Raw genomic sequence first — 14,990 nt, 5'->3', positions numbered from 1 at the left:
TATGCTTTGTGTAAGTTGCATGTCATATATTATTACTCTAACATTTGGTCAAAGTTAGCCTCAAAAAACGCATTAGGCCATGTATAGATGGAAGGAGGGAGTAGTAGTGGAAGTGGATCCTCTAACGTAGGTATCCCTGCCTTATCCTGTCTTTCGGTCACTGACTTGCGGGCCCCATGCTTGCTAGGCCCCACATGTCATTTACTCAATGGGTTCGGCCACGACAGGGGATCCTCATCCATAGTATACTCCCTCTGTTTTTATTTAGTCCACATAAAACAAAGGGAGTAGTAGTATAAATGGCGTGGGAGCGGGAGGGGGAGGGACATCGGTTTTCTCTCAACTAAGGTCCCACAAGCGAGCGAAAACACAAGACGAAGCGTGTTCCATTCGGTGAGTGACGTGGAGGGTCCAGCGTGCTGGGGTGCACCATGAGGAAAGGACACAATATTTTGAAGAAAAGGTTATGCCCTTACCTTAAGAGCCCTAGAATATGAATTATCCCGAAGATACGAGGAGACTGACATTGCCCACCAAAGGATGGAGTACATTAATTTTGTTGGAACCATAACCATGCTTCTAAGTGTGGTAGCACCCCAGAACTTGCCGATCAAAGGATATGCTAGAAGACCCCAAACCCTAACCTTTTCTTGCTAGCCTCTTCGAATCTTGAGGACAAGATTCATTGCAAGTGTGGTAGGTTTGCAACATCCCAAAATTCTGAATTTTGGAATGTTATATTAATTAAATAAATTTGATTGTTTGTTAGATTGATTGACTGAAAGTGAGTGAAATTTGAAACTTTTTAAAAGTTGAATGAGAGGGAATAAAAGGACTTTACCACAACTTTGATCTTTACTTCTGATCTTTAATGAATTCAAATTCATTTCATCACAAAACCCTAGAGTGAAGAAAATATGACTTAGTCCATTTTAAGAAATAAAAAGTGATTAGAAAATGATTTGAATTCCATTTGAAAATATTTCAAGGTCATAAACTTTATGCAACTCAATGATCCTGATGAGAGAAGATAAAACAAATTCTTCAAATTAGAAGAAAGAGAGTTGGAAGTTCCAAAGAATCATTTGGAAAATCTTTTCGAAGTTATTTGAATTTCCAAAATTCAAATTCTTTGGAAGTTATTCAAAATGAGAGAAGTAATATGACACTTTAGAAATTGAGAGCCATTTGAAACACATTTTGAATGAGGAAAAATAGATTTGAATTTCAAATTCAAAACCATTTAGGAGTTATTTAGCTTTTATTCAAATTATTTTTCTCCTAAAAATAAATAAATTTGAAATAAGGGTAAAATGATTCTATCGAAAGGAAAAAAAATTAGAACATAAATTTGAAATCATTTTGGTATTTAAAAAATGATTTTGTTGGGTTTTATCGCAAGAGTAGCACTTTTGACTTTTATGAAATTTTTGGATTTTATTTGTATTTTAAAATATGTTCATGTTTTAGGAAATCTTTTTCTGAATTTTTTGATATATATATATGTCCTATATAAACTTATTTTTATTTTCTTTATTTATTTTCTTTTCTTTCTTTCTGTCAAAACAAAAGCAAATTTCCAGCGGCCAGCCCTAGTAGCGACCAGGCCAGGTGAGGCCACAACCATCAAGCCAGCCACAAGTTGCGTAGGAAGCGAGACCAGTAGCGCCCCACGTTCTAAAAAAAGGCCGACCGCCCCACCCTCCCCTCCATCGCTAGCGCTAGCGCTCAGCCATTTGTCTGACCCCTTGCCTCTCTCGTTATCTCTCTCACACACCTGGTGCATGGGTCTCACCTTCTTTCTTCTTCCCCATGTAACCGTATAGAACAAAATCCTACCTGGACATGCCCCGACGTTGTTCCGCGTTCGATCCTCATGGAAACCCTACCTCTAGTCTTCCCATCGCCCAAGCAAGTTTCCTATAAATAGGCCCGACCGTTCTCGACAGATTCCCTTTGAAACCCCCCGCCAAGTCCATCCCAACTGCTTGCACTCGTTGTTCCAATCTTGCTGAAAATGTTGCAGTTCATCGTCGTTTCTCCATGTTGGTGAGCCATCCCGAGCGTCCTCCTTTTGTATGTCGACTTCTCTCGATCTCTACAATCATTTTGACATGGTCTTGTATCCCCGTTCCATCTACAGACGCCATCCCAACCTCGACGTCTTTGCTGGAGCACCTAGAGCGCTTGAGCTTCTGTTGGAAATATGACCTAGAGGTAATAATAAATTGGTTATTATCATATTTCCTTATTCATGATAATCATTTATTATCCATGCTAGAATTGTATTGATCGGAAACTCAAATACATGTGTGGATACATAGACAACAACGTGTCCCTAGTGAGCCTCTACCAGACTAGCTCGTTGACCAAATATGGGTATGGCTTCCTAGTCATGGACATGAATTGCCATTTGGTAATGGGATCACATCATTAGGAGAATGATGTGATGGACAAGACCCAAACTATGAACGTAGCATATGATCGTGTCAAGGTTATTGCTATTGTTTTCTGCATATCAAGTATATGTTCCTATGACCATGAGATCATGCAACTCACTAACACTGGAGGAGTACCTTGTGTGTACAAAATGTCGCAACGTAATTGGGTGACTATAAAGGTGCTCTACAGGTATCTCTGAGGGTGTCTCTTGAGTTGGCATGGATCAAGACTGGGATTTGTCACTCCGTATAATGGAGAGGTATCTCAGGGCCCACTCAGTAATACAACATCACAATAAGCTTGCAAGCAATGTGACCAATGAGTTAGTCATGGGGTTTTGTATTACGGAATGAGTAAAGAGACTTGCTGATAACGAGATTGAAGTAGGTATGGAGATACCAACGATCGAATCTCGGGAAAGTAACATACAAATGGACAACTGGAACTACATACGGGATTAGCTGAATCCTTGACATCGTGGTTCGACCGATAAGATCTTCGTAGAGTGTGTAGGAACCAATATGGGCATCCAGGTCCCGCTATTGGTTATTGACCATAGAGGTGTCTCGGTTAGGTCTGCATAGATCTCGAACCCGCAGGGTCTACACACTTAACGTTTGGTGACGATATAAGTATAGTTGAGTCATTATGGTGGTTATCGAAGGTTGTTCGGAGTCCCGGATGAGATCCCGAATGTGACAAGGAACTCTTGAATGGTCCAGAGGTGAAGATTGATATATTGGACGAAGGGTATTGGAGTCTGGAATTGTTCCGAGGGTACCGGGTGATGACCAGCGTCACCCCAGCAAGTGTTGGGGGGCCCCATGGGTCAAGGGGAGGGGAAAACCAGCCCACTAAGGGGATGAGCGCCCCCCTCACCCCATATCATGTAACCAGGAGGGCTAGGGCCCCCCCCCTACGGCTTCCCACCTCCCGGCTTGGGGGGAAAGTCACCCTAGGGGAGATCCCATCTTCCCTGGCCACCGCCCCCTAGGGGCGCCACCACCTCCTTCCTTCCCCTATATATAGAGAGGTAGAGAGAGGGCAGACGCACCCCAGAGCACATCTCCACGCCATGGCACTGCCTCTCCTCTCCCTCGCATCCCTCTTCCTCTCTGTAGTGCTTAGTGAAGCTCTATCGAGATTCCACCAGCACCACGCCGTCGTGCTGCCGGAGGACTCGAGCTACTACTTCACAATTGCTTGCTGGATCGAGGATGTGAAGGCATCATAAAGCCATACATGTGTTGAACGCGGAGGTGTCGTCCGTTCCGCACTTGGATCAGGAGTTCGCGGGACGGATCATGATTGGATCGCGAAGTCGTTCGACTACATCAACCACGTTTCTTAATGCTTTCGCTTAGCGATCTACAAGGGTATGTAGATCCAATCTCTCCTCTCGTAGATGGTCATCTCCTAGGTTGATCTTGGTGAGCGAAGTTTTTTTTGTTTCCCACGCAATGTTCTCCAACAGCGGCATCATGAGCTAGGTCTATGCGTAGATGACATCACGAGTAGAACACAAAGAAGTTTGTGGGCATCGATATTCAGATTGCTTCCTTCCTTGGTCTTTTCTTGATTCGGCGGTATTGTGGGATGAAGCGGCCCGGACCAACCTTACATGTCCACGTACATGAGACCGGTTACATCGATAGACATGTGACTTTGTTGCATAAAGATGGCTAGCGGGTGTCTGTCTCTCCCACCTTAGTTGAATCGGATTCGACAAAGGCGGTTCTTATAGAAGGTTAAATAGAAACTTGCATGTCACTGTTGTGGCTTTGCATAGGTAAGAATCGATCTTACTAGATACCCATAGCAGCCACGCAAAACATGCAACAACAAAGTAGAGGACGTCTAACTTGTTTTTGCAGGGTATGTTCTGATATGATATAGCCAAAGACATGACGAAATATATTTGATGTATGAGATGATCATGTTTAGAATAGTTTCTATCTACTTGCATGTCGATGCATACGGCAACCGACAGGAGCTATAGGGTTGTCTTTAATTATTGTATGACCCGTGTGTCAATCATTAAGCGCTATGTAATGCTTTACTTTATCGCTAAGCGGTAGCAATAGTAGTAGAAGCATGGTTGGCGTGACAACCCCGATGGTGACACGATGATGGACATCATGGTGTCATGCCGATGACGATGGAGATCATGCTGGTGCTTTGGAGATGGAGATCAAAAGCATGAGTTGATGGCCATATCATGCCACTTATGATTTGCATGTGATGTTAATCCTTTTATGCATCTTATTTTGCTTAGGACGACGGTAGCATTATAAGGTGATCCCTCACTAAAATTTCAAGATAAAATTGTGTTCTCCCCAAGTGTGCACCATTGCGAAAGTTTGTCTTTTCGAAGCACCATGTAATGATCGGGTGTGATAGACTCTACGTTCACATACAACACGTGCAAGCTAGTTTTTCACATGCGGAACACTTAGGTTAAACTTGAAGAGCCTAGCATGTATAGACATGGCCTCGGAACACAAGAGACCGAAAGCTCGAACATGTGTCATATGGTAGATATGATCAACATGGAGATGTTCACCATTGAAACCACCTCATCTCAGGTGATGATCAGACTTGGGTTGGTGAATTTGGATCATGTTACACTCGGACAACTGGAGGGATGTTGATTTGAGTTGGAGTTCTTAGGTAATATGATTAATTGAACTCATTATCATGAACAATAGTCTAAAGTTTCCTTTGCAAATTTATGTTGTAGATCAATGGCTCACGCAGTAGCTCCCTTGAATTTCAGTGTGTTCCTAAAGAAAGCTAAGCTGAAAGATGATGGAAGTAACTTTTTGGACTGGGCCTGTAATATGAGGATTATCCTCACGGCTTCCCGTAAGTCTTATGTCCTTGATGCACCGCTTGGTGCGCCACCCCCTCCAGTGACTGTGGGCGTTGTAAACTCCTGGCAGACACGTGTTGATGACTACTCAATAGTTCAGTGTGCCATGTTGTATGGCTTAGCGCCGGGACTTCAAAGGCATTTTGAACGTCATGGAGCATATGACATGTTCCAAGAGTTGAAGTTTATCTTTGAGAAGAATGCCTGGATCGAGAGGTATGAGACCTTCGATAAGTTCTATGCTTGCAAGATGGAGGAGAACGGGTCTGTCAGTGAGCACATACTCAAAATGTCTGGGTACTACAACCGTTTGGCTAAAATGGGAATTGAGCTCCCGCCAGAGGCTGTCACTGACAGAGTTCTTCAATCGCTACCACCTAGCTACAAGAGCTTTATGTTGAACTATAATATGCAAGGGATGAACAAGTCTGTCTCCGAGCTGTTCGCGATGCTGAAAGTCGCTGAGTCAGACATCCAGAAGGAGCATTAAGTGTTGATGGTGAAGAAAACTACTAGTTTCAAGAAGAGCAAGGGAAAGAAGGGAAACTTCAAGAAGGGTGGCAAAACAGTTGCTTCTCCCATGAAGAAACCGAAGGCTGGACCCAAGCCGGAAACTGAATGCTTCTATTGCAAGGGAACTGGCCAATGGAAGCGGAACTACCCCAAGTATCTGGCCGACAAGAAGGGGGCCAACATCAGCAAAGGTATATATGATATACATGTTATTGATGTGTACCTTACCAACTCTCGTTGTAGTGCTTGCGTATTTGATACCAGTTTGGTTGCTCACATTTGCAACTCAAAGCAGGAACTATCGAATAAACGGAGGCTGGCGATGGACGAAGTGATGATGCGCGTGAGAAATAGTTCCAAGGTTGATGTGATCGCCGTCGGCACGCTCGCTCTTCGATTACCATCGGGATTAGTAATGAAACTGAATAGTTGTTATTTAGTGCCTGCGCTGAGCATGAACATTATATCTAGATCTTGTTTAATGCGAGAGGGTTACTCATTTAAATCAGAGAATAATGCTTGTTCTGTTTATATGGGTAATATCTTTTGTTGTCATGCACCCATTGTGAGGGGTTTATACTTATTGAATCTCGATAGTGATGATACACATGTTCATAACATTGATGCCAAAAGTTGTAGAGTTGATAATGATAGTACCACTTTCTTGTGGCACTGTCGCTTAGGTCATATTGAACTTATAAAGGATGAGCTACATGCTACACACAACCAAGGCATCCACGTACGTAATGAATAGTGCGCCACACCGAGCGAAGCGAAGGGAAACGCGAGTGAGTGAAGGGAAAGGAGACTGCTTCCCCCTCCCCTCCTCCAAAACGAGCCCGCGTTCCCCTCCCCCTCCCACCTCAGGAACCCTAGCCGCCTCCTCCTCCCACCTCAGCCATCTCCCCACTCCCCCTTCCCTCCCCCGCCCACGTATCTCGTCCGTCCCGTGTGTGGAGGTGAGCTTCCCAGCAACGATGGCACTGGCTCGAGGCCGATGCGGGGTCGGTTGGATCGAGGTGCGGGAGTGGCGTAGGCGGCGGCACGAGAAGAGCAATGGTGGTGGCATCGACTTGCGAGGAGGAGAAGGAGAGGTGGTGGCGGCGTCGAGCTGCGAAGAGGAGCCGCTCGGGCGTGAGATCACGAAGGTGGGAGCGGCTGCTTCGGGCCCCGTTTTGGGAGGGTACGAGGCAGGGAAGGATGACATCGTCGCCCTCACAGGTATCCCTAACATCCCTTTTGCTCCCTCTCTGGTTCATCCTCTTCCCATCCCACATATTATTCAATTAGGATTCGGTGCCACCATGCGCCATGATTTCAGATTGGCCTACCTGCTACCCCAAATGGATGTGCCACCCAGTCAGCCGAGTGATGGCATATAGATAATTTTCGACCATTTGTGACTGAAAGATTTTTGCCATAAGAAAATTAACTCTATCGAGCAGTGCTCGTTGTCAAGGAAATAACGGGAAATTGCTGAGCCTATTGATTGGAAGAGGAATGCTAATCCTACAAATAGATCTATAATGAATTATACTTGAGAACAATCAACAAATAATAAACTGTCCCAAATTTATAGATGTTGTTTGATTCAAATACCGATATAAGAATTTGGCGCATCTAAAATTCTTCAAAAAGGATGCGTGATTTTCTGCCTAATCGCTTAATGTATTGTTTGGTAATCAGGTTATCCTGGACCTCTTAGGGGACAACATCACCAAGTTTTCTTCTTACTACACTGCAAGTTTAAAAAAGTCAGTGACTAATGATTCTTCTTATCTCTCCGTTCACCCTTTTGCTTAGCTGCAAAAATTCTAAAAAGATGTGCCTAATGAGGTCAATTTTATTTTATGTGATATCTATTTCAAATAGTGTGCATTCTTCGAAGTCTATGTACTCCTCGACTGACCGACAACACATTATCCAACCATATATGAGTCCACCTACGAAGCTGTAAGGATATAGAAAACAACTCCCAGTTTCCAAATGAAGACTTCTACTGGAACATGCGTCCAAGCATTTCGGTCTGGCACCACAAAGCTGCCGGAGAAAGATAGCTGGACTATGGAGCCCCTAGGGAAATTATAATTAATGAATTGCATGATTCAACGTGAAGTATCAGATAATACCAATGTCCGGTCGTAAAATCTGATTGTGCATGTGAAGAAGCTAAGATAAGTGTGTGTGCATACCAATTTAGTCCAGATTTAGAAAATATGATGTCCTGCTATGATATTTTCCTACATAGTTTGACCCTTGAGACACTTCCAATATTCATGTGTATTGCTTATTATTGGAGTCATTTTGAACAAACAGTGTAAATTTCAGTCAGTTTCTAATATGCTGCCAAACCTAATAATAATGGCCCATGCATACAACTGGTATGAACAAATGCTACCAATGCTCAAGTTTGAAAATGAAGGATTCAACCTTTTTGGAGTATGGTTGAATCCATATTTTTACATACTCCCTCCATTTTTAAATATAAGACTTCTTAGAGATTTCAATAAGGACTACATACAAATGATATAGGCATATTTTAGAGTGTAGATTCACTTATTTGGCTCCATATTTAATCCATGTTCGAATCTCTAAAAAGTATTACACTTAGGGATGGAGGATTAAATATAACCTAATGTTAAGCATTTGTTAATTTGAAAGAAGTATGCCCATCGATTAATAAAAATATGTAGTTTCAGTTAGTCGTAAGTTCTGCTATACAAATCCATGAACAAGTCTAAAAAATATGATAAGATGAAGCAGTACTAACTAAAGAATAATACAAGATTTGCTATGAAGTAAAGCTACATTTACGAGGAGATTGCTTTGCAAGTATAACAAAACCCAATAAAGTCACCGAAAGATTACATAGCTGTGTGTCACTAAATTTCTTTGGGTCTATGGTTATGAAATGGTAAGGCAAAAGGTTTTCTTTGCATTATTATTTTTAATTGAAGTTATGTTGCGTTTTCATACTCAAAAAATAGTTCTTAGTTCTTTACTTGCAGTATGTTGAAGTGAGCAATGTGTAGTACCAAACTTAATTTGAGAACACGGGCTCGTTTTGTAGGAATTATCCTTCTTTGCCTAGGACTTGTGATTTATGACTAATGTCAGTTTCATCTTTTTAGGTGCTTGTCAAGTATTTAACATATAAAGGATGAAGGGGTGGCTAGGCAGGCTCGCGCCATCCACGTGTCGCTATGAATAGTGCGCACAACCAGGGAGCAGAATTGAAAGCGAGCACCCCCCAGCCGTTGGCCCTCCCCATCCGTTGGCCCTTACTCCCCTAGCCGCTTGCACACCCTAGCTGCCTCTCCTCTGCTCCCCTCCTCTCTCACGAACCCTAGCGCTGCCACACCCTGCCGCAGCCGCCGCATCCCTCCCCGCTCTCCATTCGCCCCACGACCTCCTTTCATGGCGGCGCCCTCCCCATCTTCAATCTAGGGCCCAGTCAGCTGAAGCAGACGGAGAGAGGTGGCAGATGTGCGTCCTCTAGGGCCTCGTCAGCCAGAGATGGAGGGGAGGAGCGGATATCAACCAGCAAGGTGGCTCAGTTTGGACCGGCCATGGTGTTGGCTGCTGATTCCCACCGGTCTTGTCTCCCCCAACCCTTCCATGGAGCTTGCTTAGCCGCTGGCCGCCACATCTTCTTCTAGCTCACAACACCAAGGTAGGCAAAATTCTTTCTTTTTCCCCATGATGTGATTTCTTTTGCTAGGATGGATTACAACTGGTTGGAGTAGCGGATGTGTGAAGTTTTGCCCGTAACCTAAATTGTGTATTTTATCTAGCTAAAGCTTGTTTTTTACAATGACTGAAGCAAAATCATTCTCTTGCAGGCCATGTAGCTTACTTTTTTTAACTGTTATTGCTGATTGGAGCCATTGCTATTGGCTATTTATACATAAGATGGAAGGTGGATTGAGATTTTTGTGAGGGGGATTGGATTTTATCCAGATGACTTGCTTCTCATGATGAGGCTGATACTAATGAACTAATGACGACATGAAGGTTGCATCTTATCTCCATTTCCCTTTCTACATTTTCCATTTAGTCGATTAACATACATTGTACTATTTCCCTTTCTATAGTTGCCATTTAGTTGATTAACATAGGTTGTACTATTTTCGATTAAGCAGACTATGGGTTAATGAATGTTGAATTAGCTACTTTTTATATCCCTGGACCATATATATATATATTACATGCATCAGTACTTCATGCATCTCTGATATGCTTTTGCTTTTTATTGTTGCCCTTAATTACTACTTTTCTATGAACCCAACGTTTAGGTTGCAGGCTCAACTGCATATCCATATCCTCTGTATGAATTTTTTAGCTAGCTTTGAAGCGAATGTGGTGATCAAGGCTCTAATAAGTATTCTTTATTTGCATGAATGTTGTGTGCATATAGGTAGTTGCAATGGAATCATTTTTCTCATAGACGAGAAGTACATTGAAAACAGATTTAAAAAATTGATACAATTTTACAAGTGTGCAGATAGTTGACAATGCAACAGTGCTATTGTTCAAATGTGGTCGAGCCGGGCTTTCGGTGTTTTCGGTGCTATTGTTCAAATGTTGCTTTCTTAGATTCATTGCAACCAAAAGATTTGGTAATATGTTTTTCTGAAAGCATGGATACACTTGTTGGTGTTGTATACTGGGATCTGTAACTATTGTCATAGGAATTTTTGATCCTAAGGATTCACATAGATTGGAGGGGAGTTAGTATCTAACATCCTGTTAAATGTACACCATCCACGTGTCGCTATGAATAGTGCGCACAACCAGGGAGCAGAATTGAAAGCGAGCACCCCCCAGCCGTTGGCCCTTACTCCCCTAGCCGCTTGCACACCCTAGCTGCCTCTCCTCTGCTCCCCTCCTCTCTCACGAACCCTAGTGCTGCCACACCCCGCCGCAGCCGCCGCATCCCTCCCCGCTCTCCATTCGCCCCACGACCTCCTTTCATGGCGGCGCCCTCCCCATCTTCAATCTAGGGCCCAGTCAGCTGAAGCAGATGGAGAGAGGTGGCAGATGTGCGTCCTCTAGGGCCTCGTCAGCCAGAGATGGAGGGGAGGAGCGGATATCAACCAGCAAGGTGGCTCAGTTTGGACCGGCCATGGTGTTGGCTGTTGACTCCCACCGGTCTTGTCTCTCCAAACCCTTCCATGGAGCTTGCTTAGCCGCTGGCCGCCACATCTTCTTCTAGCTCACAACACCAAGGTAGGCAAAATTCTTTCTTTTTCCCCATGATGTGATTTCTTTTGCTAGGATGGATTACAACTGGTTGGAGTAGCGGATGTGTGAAGTTTTGCCCGTAACCTAAATTGTGTATTTTATCTAGCTAAAGCTTGTTTTTTACAATGACTGAAGCAAAGTCATTCTCTTGCAGGCCATGTAGCTTACTTTTTTAACTGTTATTGCTGATTGGAGCCATTGCTATTGGCTATTTATACATAAGATGGAAGGTGGATTGAGATTTTTGTGAGGGGGATTGGATTTTATCCAGATGACTTGCTTCTCATGATGAGGCTGATACTAATGAACTAACTTGCTTCTCAGAAAAATGGTCTTCATGTTTGTGGTTTGGTTAAACATTTTCTCAGCATATCTCTATTCGTCAGCCTTACTCGCATAACATCCAACATAGTTTGTCTGATCCAAACTAAATGTTGGTTGTTTCTATGGTTTGTGTGCTGTCTATTTTTCTTCGATCTTGGTCATTAAAGATGTGAAAAGAAAGAAATTTCAAAAGGTTTGATAATCTAGAATGCTCATATGGAGTTGTTTGAACCAGTTTTTTTAGTAGCTGCTGAGACCAGATGTATCTGAAAGTTTTCAAATATACCAACAGTAGGAGTTGACCAATAATGTTGAATTGATTCAGTCTTCAGGCCTTATGCACAACCTCCACAATGTTAAGATAATATAAGCTTTAATGCTCCTGTGCACTGCTTTAATGCTTCTGCTTGCTTGTCTGAATCTTGTTGTTGTTCATTAATTTTTTGTCGCCTGCTATAACCCGTGAGGGGGAGTTGGATCCATCTTGGATAACCATCCCCAATAAGATTTTAATACACACTGATGGTGACAAAATCGATGCCATTGTTCAGGATGTATACAAAAATGTTCCTACAAGGTATTCTGACATTGATTATCTAAAAAGAAAGAGCAATTCTAACACCAACGAACCAAGTAGTTTAAAAAAATAATTGAGTGTGTTCTATCTTTAGTGCCTACCAGTGAGAGAGTACCTAAGCTTTGTCAAGTGTCCATGCCTATGTTTTATATGAAGGACCTTTCCTCTTTTGCACAAACCATGCTTCCTGTACAATGATATTTAATAGCAGAAAACTAAATAGGTTGGTCAGGAAACTGAAGCTGCAGCTATTGAAGAGCCAAAGAACATTCTTGCTGAACATACTAAAGCCAAGAGGTAAAGACTCACAGTCTGTTACAACAACCAGTTCAACATATGCTATGGTGTGCCGCCTCTTGTTCTTCCTTTACCTTGTCTTCTTTGACAACCAAACCATCCTTCTTTGTGGCTCTCAAAAATGCTTTCTTCTTCAGACCATGCATGTTATGCTATTTGATCAAACTATCTTTTCTGCCACAGCTATATTCAAATTGATCATAGGCCCAATAAAACATCATTTTACCTTCAAAATCTAATCTACGTTTTATTTATTTTCATGTTGTATACACAGGCAACTCTTCCTGTTGCATCAAAAGTAACTTGGTTCGTACATGCAAACTAATTTGCCATAAAGTTAAATTAGCTATGTATTAAGATTCGGTACATCTACTGCTTATTTATGTTGTGTTCTATTTGATGTGTCCAATATTTATGTGCTTGTTATTTTTATCACACTGTAATCAAGATTCTGTTCTTATAGCAATAAGAAACCTTGTGCAATCAAGCTTCTATTCTTATAGCAATTATAGTTTTGATACCTTTCTTTCTTTATATCATCTTGTTGGGTTTCTGTTTCTCTTCATATAGGATACAGATATGTGATTTCCATGTGATCCTTTTGCTGGAAATTTGCTAATCTTAAGGGTGCTGCTACTGGTGTAAAAACCATTTTATCAAAAGAACTAAAGTAGTAGCTAATCCAAGCATTGAAGAATTGACGCAGAGGTTACGCTATATTGGCATGAAGTTAGAGCAGCTCCTGAAGACTACATAAGATAGTTTCTGGTGACCTTTAGTCTATATGTCCTAACCAACAACAGCCACCTTTTATTTCGTACCAATCGATCGAGTATCTTTCCCCTTTTTGCGTTGCTCTGAGGAAGATATGTATAGCCTTTAGATTTCCATTCGTGTATGATACTGCATGTATACTTTAGACCTCATTAGTGTCTCTGTGGTCAAAAGAAGTTTGTGATCACTTGTTCTATATATGTAATCTACTGCCCTTCTACTAATATTTTCAGAAGACTATTTATGTATGTTTACACTGGTTAGAGAAAATCAAGACATTGATGGCAGCAATTTTTTATTTACATATGTTTCAATACGACGACGACGACAACAACAATAACAACAACAACAACAACAACAACAACAAAGTCTTTAGTCCCAAACAAGTTGGGGTAGGCTAGAGGTGAAACCCATAAGATCTTGCGACCAACTCATCTGTCTCTAAATATTTTTATCTATACTCTTTCAATACTTGGCTTGCTCTCGCCCTTTGCTCCATTGGCGCAACCGGTCATCCAGTTGGTGTAAAGCGCATGAAGAAACTCCATGCTAATGGACTTTTGGAGTCACTTGATGTTGAATCACTTGACAGATGCGAACATGCCTCATGGGCAAGATGACTAAGACATCGTTTTTCGGAACAATGGAACGATGCCTCATGGGCAAGATGACTAAGACATCGTTTTTCGGAACAATGGAACGAGAAAGTGACTTGTTGAAAATCATACATACTGGTGTGTGCGGTCCGATGAGCGTTGATGCACACGGTGGATATTGTTACTTTCTCACCTTCACTGATTACTTGAGTAGATACAAGTACGTTTACTCAATGAAACATAAGACTGAAACGTTCGAAAAGTTCAAGCAATTTCAGAGTGGACTTGAGAATCATCGTAACAACAAGACTAAATTCCTACGATCCGATCGAAGGGGAGAATATCTGAGTCATGAGTTTGGCAATCACTTAAGACAATGTGGAATTGTTTCACAGTTGATGCCACCTGGAACACCACAGCGTAATGGTGTGTACGAATGTCGTAATCATACCTTATTGGATATGGTGCATTCTATGATGTCTCTTGCCGATCTACCACTATCGTTTTGGGGTTATGCATTAGAGACAATTACATTCACTTTAAATAGGGCACCATCTAAGTCCGTGGAGATGACACCATTTGAACTGTGGTTTGGCAAGAAACCTAAGTTGTCATTTCTTAAGGTTTGGGGTTGCGATGCTTATGTCAAAAGGCTTCAGCCAGAAAAGCTCGAACCCAAAGCGGACAAATGCGTCTTCATAGGATACCCAAAAGAGACGGTTGGGTGTACCTTCTATCTCAGATCCGAGGGAAAAGTGTTTTTTTCTAAGAATGGGTCCTTTCTCGAGAAAGAGCTTCTCTCGAAAGAATTGAGTGGGAGGAAGATAGAACTTGATGAGGTTTTTGAACCTTTACATCAACCAGAGAGTAGCGCAACATAGAAAGAAGTTTATGTCGCACCTATGTCAGTGGAAGTGGAAGCTAATGATGATGATCATCAAGCTTCAGATCAAGTTAATGTCGAAACCTCGTAGGTCGACAAGGGTACGTACAGCTTCTAAGTCGTACGGTAACCCTGTCTTAGAGGTTATGTTGTTAGATAACAATGAACCTACAAGCTATGGAGAAGCGATGGTGGGCTCAGATTCTAGAAAATGGCTAGGAGCCATGAAATTCGAGAAAGGATCCATGGATGAAAACAAAGTATGGAGTTTGGTGGACTTGCCCGATGATCGGAAAGCCATTCAGAATAAATGGATCTTTAAGAAGAAGACATACCCTGATGGTAATGTCACCATTTATGATGCTCGACTTGTCGCAAAGAAGTTTCTGACAAGTTTAAGGAGTTGACTATGATGAGACTTTCTCACTCATAGCGATGCTAAAGTATGTTGGAATTTTGTTAGCAGTT

The 14,990-nt window shown here is 42.1% G+C and overlaps 1 long non-coding RNA gene across 1 annotated transcript; it reads left to right on the top strand.

Moving 5' to 3' along the window:
* Nucleotides 1-9,080: 9,080 nt before the first annotated feature.
* LOC125513485 (uncharacterized) lies at nt 9,081-13,283 on the top strand. Its single transcript, XR_015608097.1, has 3 exons — nt 9,081-9,500; nt 9,670-9,841; nt 12,196-13,283. It is a non-coding gene; the product is annotated as an uncharacterized LOC125513485 (long non-coding RNA).
* Nucleotides 13,284-14,990: the final 1,707 nt, after the last annotated feature.

The sequence above is a fragment of the Triticum urartu genome, chromosome 6A (assembly GCF_056163025.1).
Source record: "Triticum urartu cultivar PI428250 chromosome 6A, HENAU_Tu73, whole genome shotgun sequence".
Lineage (NCBI taxonomy): Eukaryota > Viridiplantae > Streptophyta > Magnoliopsida > Poales > Poaceae > Triticum > Triticum urartu.
Note: the sequence above shows the minus strand (reverse complement) of the source record. Positions and strands in the feature narration are given on the sequence as shown.